Source organism: Anopheles marshallii, chromosome 2, assembly GCF_943734725.1.
Source record: "Anopheles marshallii chromosome 2, idAnoMarsDA_429_01, whole genome shotgun sequence".
Taxonomy (NCBI): domain Eukaryota; kingdom Metazoa; phylum Arthropoda; class Insecta; order Diptera; family Culicidae; genus Anopheles; species Anopheles marshallii.
In genome coordinates this window covers 36649578-36657411 of record NC_071326.1, presented here as the reverse complement: position 1 = coordinate 36657411, position 7834 = coordinate 36649578, and positions in this window count along the sequence as shown.

The following is a 7834-nucleotide window of genomic DNA, read 5'->3' as shown; positions in this document are numbered from 1 at the left end:
TCCGCTCCGATTCACTCTGCCCTTCTAGCCGTCCACCACGGCGTGACGATCGTGCGAGGGTACTGTTTTTGTACCACCCCACATTACATGACCGAGGTGCCAATGGACAGGGATCTTTGGTTGGGTTTTTTCGTGTTTTGTTTTCTCGATGCTTTGCCGGCATCTCAGATTTCGTGTCGGTTTTATGTTACGTGCAGTGCCAGGTGAGATGAGAGTGTAATACACCTCCAACCACCGGCTGACCGATGGAACATGCGTCCAACATATGCAGTGTTGGACAGGGGAGGCAAAAGGCAACAAATGATCCGCTAATAGAGGTATCGCCCGTGCCCCACCTTACCCTGCGCGCGGCAAACAAAAACGCCCGTGATTACCCTCTTAAAAGATGTTAAATCGACTGAGATAATAAGATACCGCTCGCGGCATGAAAAAGGGAAAGAATAAAGACACCCAAAACTCAGTGCAGGGTGAACGGAGTGGCCCGGAGAGTGACATAAAACAAAATGAAAACAGGGTAATAATTTGTGGAAGGAAGCTTTAAACCAATTTGTAGGGTACACTGATTTTTGCCCCCGGAAAGACACGGGTCCCGGAATTCAAGTTCACGCATATCTCGTTTGCGGCCCCGTGTACGATTACCTTTCCGCAGGTGACGCACCGTGTGTCGGGTCGAACAGGTCCGTAAATGCGATAATAAGCCGACGGTAGAAATGTGCAATTAGTTTAAATAAATGCCTTGATAAGCAAATGGAAAGGTCGTCCGGTGTAGGTTTTTGACGATTTAATTAAATTTATTCGCACGCGTACTGCAGTGCTGGTGCTGGTGGGCATCGGCAAACTTTTATCTACAATTACACGTGTATACATATCAATCTCGGCTAGTCAAATTGATTTAATCGAAAAAAGGACTTGGACAACTATAAATTCGTACCGTGAGAGATCACTGAACATGGCATGAGAGTCTTGTGATGAAGTTATTTCTGATGACAGTATGGAAATCTTTTCTTGGAACTCACTGGAGCATCAACACTCCTACAATCTAAGCAGCTGATCTACGAAGTAGAATCCAATATCTTCTTCTCTATCGGTACATGAACCTCAAGAGGTCTAGACCTGCCTTTTCTGGCTTTCTTTGTCTTTGTCTACCCGGTGTTGATCGGTCCGGATGGGATTTTTGAACCGGATTCCTGTCGCATGAAGATTGGTGCCGCTACCAATACACCACCGACGCTCCTGCGACATTGATACCACTATATTGTAAGTAGATCATCTATGTCCTACTTAGAATCTAATATAAACTCTTAAAATTCTGCAACAGTTCCTTTAGGAGAACCTCGAAGACACGCTGGCGGGCTTGGCAGCTGATGTCTTCTACTGTACGATACGAAGAATTTTGTAAAACATTTACAGAAATCTCGGAAATTCTTTGTCCGTGCAGAAGTTCATCGTATTTTTGATAATAACTTAAAATACTTCATAGGTCTCTCGTTAGTTTACTAGCAATAACTTCAGTCTACAGGTGTGTATGTCATGTCCCTGTAGGAGAGAGTGACTATCTAGCTTCAAATAGATAAAAAAAAAAACATTAAATCCAGCTGATGAGCTACATAGGACCTACGTTGCAGTGGTAAAATAAGAAGTCTCTCGTCACAAAATTCCGTGGTGGACTGCAGCTCCATGTTGCCTGGGCTCTCCATCCTCAAATGACATAGGTAATTCGCAGATCAGTGCAGAATTGAACAATTCTCCCAAAAAAAAAATCGGCAAAAAAAAAAACAGGCATGATTACCGCTTTGTTAACTTGATATTAACTTGACAACATTTTACAAATTAAACAATCAAAATGTACTAAGTAACTTAAGTTACAGTAAGCAGATACACTTTGTGGCGTAATGATCTACTGAGTGTACTAGTTTAGGCTTGCTAGAAGAAGCTAGAATTACATTATAACATTGCCATTGCCAGTTACTTCTTCTCATTGGGTCGACGCAAGATTGTATCCACTACCATCCCACCGTATTGAATTCCTCAATGCACAGTTATTTACACAATTTAGCCCCCAGTGTACTCTACAACAAAAGTTAACTATTCAAAAGGCATATAAAAAAAACGTCCTTCCAAACTTAGATTTTTACAAGCCAATTGATATTTGGCTATGTTTTCACCCTGAAACCTCCGCGATAAACTTTGATTTATTGTGCTTTGCTTCAGCCGAATACAATCGAAGAGAAAATATTGCATAACACCACTTTGCCAAATTGATTCATTCGTTTTCCTTACCCAAGCTGCTTTGTGCTGTTGCTGGGTGTTTAACAAATCCGCCACATAAAAGTTGGCCATTCATGCGTCCCATGTAATCGTACAATGGAGGTACAATAAAAAAAAAATCGCTTTAAAATTCAGCAATTTTCCACCTCTTGGCACAGTTCCCATGGTGAATATTTATTTGACACTTTCTGCATGCGGCTATTATGGAGGTTTTACAACTTCACACTACTTTAACACAAAGGAGCAATAAAAGAAAATAAAAATAATACGTCCTCGGGTCTCGTGGTTTCCCCCACGACCCCAAAACCGTGTCGGACATGGCGAGACGACACTAGACACTAGACGATTGGCAAACGTTTGAAAATATGCGGAATTTTGAAGAGTGTCTTGTTTTTTTTTGGGTTACCGCAAAAGATAAAGCATAACTACCGCTACCAAGCCATCCCGTGATTGATGTCCAAGACCTTTTCCTCCACGGGGTAGGAAGAGAAACGGACGTCTAACAATGGGCCCAAGCCTGGGAAGTCGCTGGTGGGCACGTTGTGAGGTTTAGTCGCTACCAGGACGACTACTGAGCGGTATCGTTACTCCCGCAATTCCGTCCCACGGCACACGCATGCTTTCCCCATCGCCACTCCATCGTGCCGTCCCGGCCAGGTACGGGCATGCGATTATTCTTACTGCATCGAAATTTAAATGACGAAATAAGTAATAGCTTCAGCGTTGCCCACCATCAGCAACCCGTACCGTCCCGTGCGGGTTAAGCCGCCAGCAAACCAAAATGCCAGACACGCTGACGTGTCCGACGTGCAGTGGAACGAAGTGGTTTGCAAAAAAAAAAAAACCCACAACACAAAACAAAAAAAAAATACTAAAATTGTTCGCATCGAAGCAACGAGGGCCCCGCTCGCAACATTGCACCCGAAAAGTGACCGCATTTCGGCATCTCGCCGACCAACACCGTGAAGGTGGCCGGCATGGCATTCCGATGCCTTGGACCGGCTCTCCACCGACTCCATCGTTGGTGGTTGGCGAAAAACCTGGCGCGCTTAATGAGCGAGCGAGTAAGAGACGTTAGAAATGGGGTCGCTCAACCTTCCAACCCTAGTGGCGGGATTTGGCGTGCGTTTGCGTACGATGGTGCTATGTTTTGACGGCCCCCGAGGTTGCGCTAATCTGCGGGCGCAACCGATATGACCGAGCGCCGCTAGTGATCAGTTGGGAGTTTTTTTTTCTACCACTTCTCTACACGATCGGTTGCAATGCTGTCGCGCTAACTGCTTCATCAAGGTGGCAGTTGGCTGGGCACGAGGTTCGAAGTTCGTTAAATGGACACCCATCGGGCACAAGGGAGTTTCTCTCTGGAGTTTGTTTATTATATCATGGCGAAACAAAATCAATGAGGTGTAGCTATGGGTAGCTTATCCGAAATTGATTTGTTGCTAGTTAATGCCAGGCGTTTTGCATGTTTTCAAGATCAAGAGTTGATAAATACCTGTATAATATCCAATTTACCGTATAACTTCGAACAGCCTTTGAGCTAGTAATTCAGGGATATTTCTTTGGGTTGCGAAGTAAGAAATCATCATCGTGCGAATCGATTTAGTGTAAACTTTCACTAGGTGTGATTGATTTAGACAATCTACTCCTCAAGAACATGTAATGCAATTAATTCTCGTCGGTTCTATAGTCAGTATGTTGACAAATTTGCAGCCTGAAATCACTTCTTTAACTTAAGTAATCTCCAATTTTTGACTAATTAAAAAAAATCCGACTAATTAAAAGTATCTCTTTTAAAGATAATTTTACACTATTTTTTTTACAATAAATTTTTCGTCGTAAAAATCGATTTTTCCTATAACGTTCCAATATAAGGTCTGAAAAAAGATTAGTTCAATGCATGTTTATACTTTCACATTTCCTTTAATGTTTATACTTTTTCGAGAAATTCTGAAAAGTCAATATTTAAGACAATATTTTCATACAATAAAATCAAAAATGGACAGAATGAACTTCGCAATTGCATATCTCTACTTGATAAAGTACTAGAATATAACGATAATCTATTAATAAACAATAAAGAAAAATAATCAAAAGAGGGAACATAAAATATATAATAATACAAATGAAAGACAAATATTACGTTCTGCGCGAATAGTTAATTTCAAACAAAAAACACTAAACTATAAAATTGTTTACAACCATCCGCATAAATAATGTTATTTCAGCAAATTGTCCCACTCTGCATCGTTTCATGCTTGATCGATGAGCATTATTAAAGCACACAGATTCCATTAAAAATATATTACACTAGTCTGCCGCAATCGTCTCACGGTTTGCAGCAACACATCGCACACACGATAAGCGGCATTAGGTCCCGTGCAAAACAGAAAAAAAAAACCATAAAGCTTGAAAGTACCACGCGCACAAAGCAATCGTAAAAGGGCAGATTAGCGTGCGACGAGCCCTTTACACGGGGGGAACCATTAAATGGTGGTTCTAACAAGACAAACGCATCATAAACACAACTTTTTGCGCGAAGCGAAGAGAGAAAATCCCACCATTGAATGGCAAAAAACAGGCGGCAGGCGGTGGTGTTTTCTTCTGTTACAAACATTTCCTAATTTTTCACCGATATTGAGCCACCGAAAAATAAGGGCGTATAATTTAGCAAAAACCCCGGGGCGTGGAATCCCGATGGAACAATTGTCGCTTTACATTGCACCATTTTGTCGCTTGCGCTTACCGAAACAGGCTGTGGCTGTCATAAATTTGATAATTAAACACGGTCGACCCGGGAACCGAACCTGCCCCCGAAGACACGTTGTTCCACCACACCGGCCAGCCAGTTGCCAAAAACGCAACACATCGGTTCATCATTGCACGACGCAGTGCATTCGGGGTGCGTCGGGCGTAGCACCAGCAGTGGTGGCGTTATTCAACCGTCGGATAAGTGCGTGCCGTATGGTGCGGCGTGCACGGCGACTGCAACCCGTTGAAGAAATGTGGGAAGATGGATGGGAAAACATGATGCTGATGATTAGATTACGATCAAATGGTGGGGGCCGGTTGCTTCACCGTGGCCAGACATGGCTGCTGCTGCTGTTGTGAGGGTGGTGATGCTGTTTTCATTATGCTTCTAATTGCTAGATCGAAAGCCATTGCCTAACAAGAGGCCAATTTGCCGCAGCGACAAATGAAGTTGTATCTTTCAGATGATGCCGGCGATAAAGAGAAGGTGTAACAAAGTAGGGCTTGTTGGATGGTGATGTACCTTTGTTTGGGGTTTATATGCTATTTGTAAGAGAACGTGAGAAGTACTGCATTTTGGGGTCTTTCTTTTGGTTTCTGTAAATAAAAATAAATGTCTAGCTTTTCATTTCACACCGATTAGTTGAGTTCAACAAAAAACCTCATACACTAAAGATGGGATTTTTTCATATTCCCATCTATTTATCTATTCTTTTTAATGATTCTGTGGTGCTGTGCGTTATTTATCTTTTGAATAGGATCATTCTAATGGAGAGTAGACTCTTGCAAACTTCTTTAAAAAGTTCTTGAAAAATGAAACAAAGTCTGATTCGGTTTAACATTTCTATCAGTTTATTTTTATCTTTTCAGAGACATATTATAAAAAAAGGATAGTCATTCCATCTGTCCCAATTATCTTATCTGCTCGATATCAACGAGACTGACTTCCAACACTTACTCTGACCTTCTGAAAGGTGTTTTGATTCTGTAATTGAAGGATTACCCAAATGATTTCACTGTTTCCTAGCAGAATAATGTCTTACGTCATGCATCACGCCAATCAAAAGCATGGTTGCAATCAAAAGAAATTACCGTTCAGGTATGGTCAGCTTGCAGTGTGGATTGAGACGCTATCGAGAATCTAAAGTACTTCAAAGTGTGCATAAGGAACGTCTGAGAGGAAATCGGCTCACACTCACTCAAAAATCTTGTTACTTCAATGCCAAAAAATTTGTTTTGAAGTAATTAAAACCGAAAGAGGAGCTACCAAATACTTCAAAATAGAGGTTCAAGTCAGGATGACTTGTTTCTTTGATTTTTTTGGCAGTGCTGCTAAACGAATGTATCGCACTGTATAAAGGATCCCAAGAACTTCTAGCTCTAACTGCGAAAATTGCTCTAGTCTTTGAAGATTCTCGAATCTCTGAAGGTTCTCGGAATATCTAAAGCCATTACCGATGAATCTTCACAACACATATTTAGAGTAATTCGTTTGATTTATAGATTCGTCCAGTTTAAAGAATCTGAATCATGTTCAACACAAAATTCCATTTAGTTTAGCTACACGTTGATGTCAAAGATTAGCTTTGTTACATTTAAGTTAAGAAAAAGGTTAAACTCACTGCATTATACCATCAGTTAGACAGTTAATGAAGCGTAGAACTGTCCTGCTTGAAGACAAAGCTCAAAACACATCCTTCCTTGTACAAATTTCGAAAGGACTGCAGCACTAATTGCGCAACCGGAAAACGAACGGTAAATAGAAACGGAAAAACAACATGTCAACTTTAATGTATTGCCCGACGGATGCACTGAACCGTGAGAAATGCGTGGCGCAAAGGTGTAAAACGGCACACAACATAGATCAAGCCAGCGTAAAAAGAAGGCTTGGAATTAATTCCTTGTGCCACCGTTTAGTTTTAAGCAACTCTTTCACGGTCAGTGCATTTTCGTTCGCCTGCGTGACTGCGTTTGCTTATTAGGCTTTACTAAAGCGTAGCTGTGCAACACATTGTTTGGGGATGCAACTTTTATGCCACAATACTTAACGAACGCTGCAGATGACGTTAAAGAAGCAAAACCAATTTCTCAACATCAGGAGCGGCTTAAACTGATGGTGATGTTTTAAAATTAACATAAAACCAATGCGAATTAACGAGTGGATCCATTTTGAGGATGTTGTCCCCATTAGCCATAACCATGTGCAATTCCTTGCAAAAGGACTCCATGCGTTACTGTTTCGTTATCACAAAAAAAAACCCCAAACTGTTTTGATCCAATAGCTGTCAATGGAATGGCAAAACGAAGTTCGGACAAAACAAAAAACTGAAACCAAAATCAACGAACCGGTATTTTTATAGCCCCGACAGGCCCGCGTTGAAAGCATCGCGCCCCGGCCGCTCCAATCAATTGGCGGCGGCCAATGCTAAAAGCCGCCAACGGCATCCGTACCCGCGACGCCCCATACGCGGAAGCTTGATTAAAAAATTCCACCATCAAGGTCACCGGCATGCGGCAACGCACACCGGGGCAAAGTAAACGTTGAATGAGTCAACGTGAAAATGCGAATCCAAAGCAACGCTAAAAAAAACGAAACTGAAAGCAACCGGACGAATGAATGGCGAGCGTGAAAAGGGGTGGGGGGGAATGTGAGAATGCAGCTGAACAGGGCGGAAAATGGAATCAAAGGCAGACAGATAGCACTATCACAATCACCATTGGCGGCACAGACGTTTGTGGTTGTGGAATGATTGTTTTGTTTGTTTGGTTTCTTAAAGCATTTCCTTTTTGCTTTTTTGTAGTAGGTACGACGATG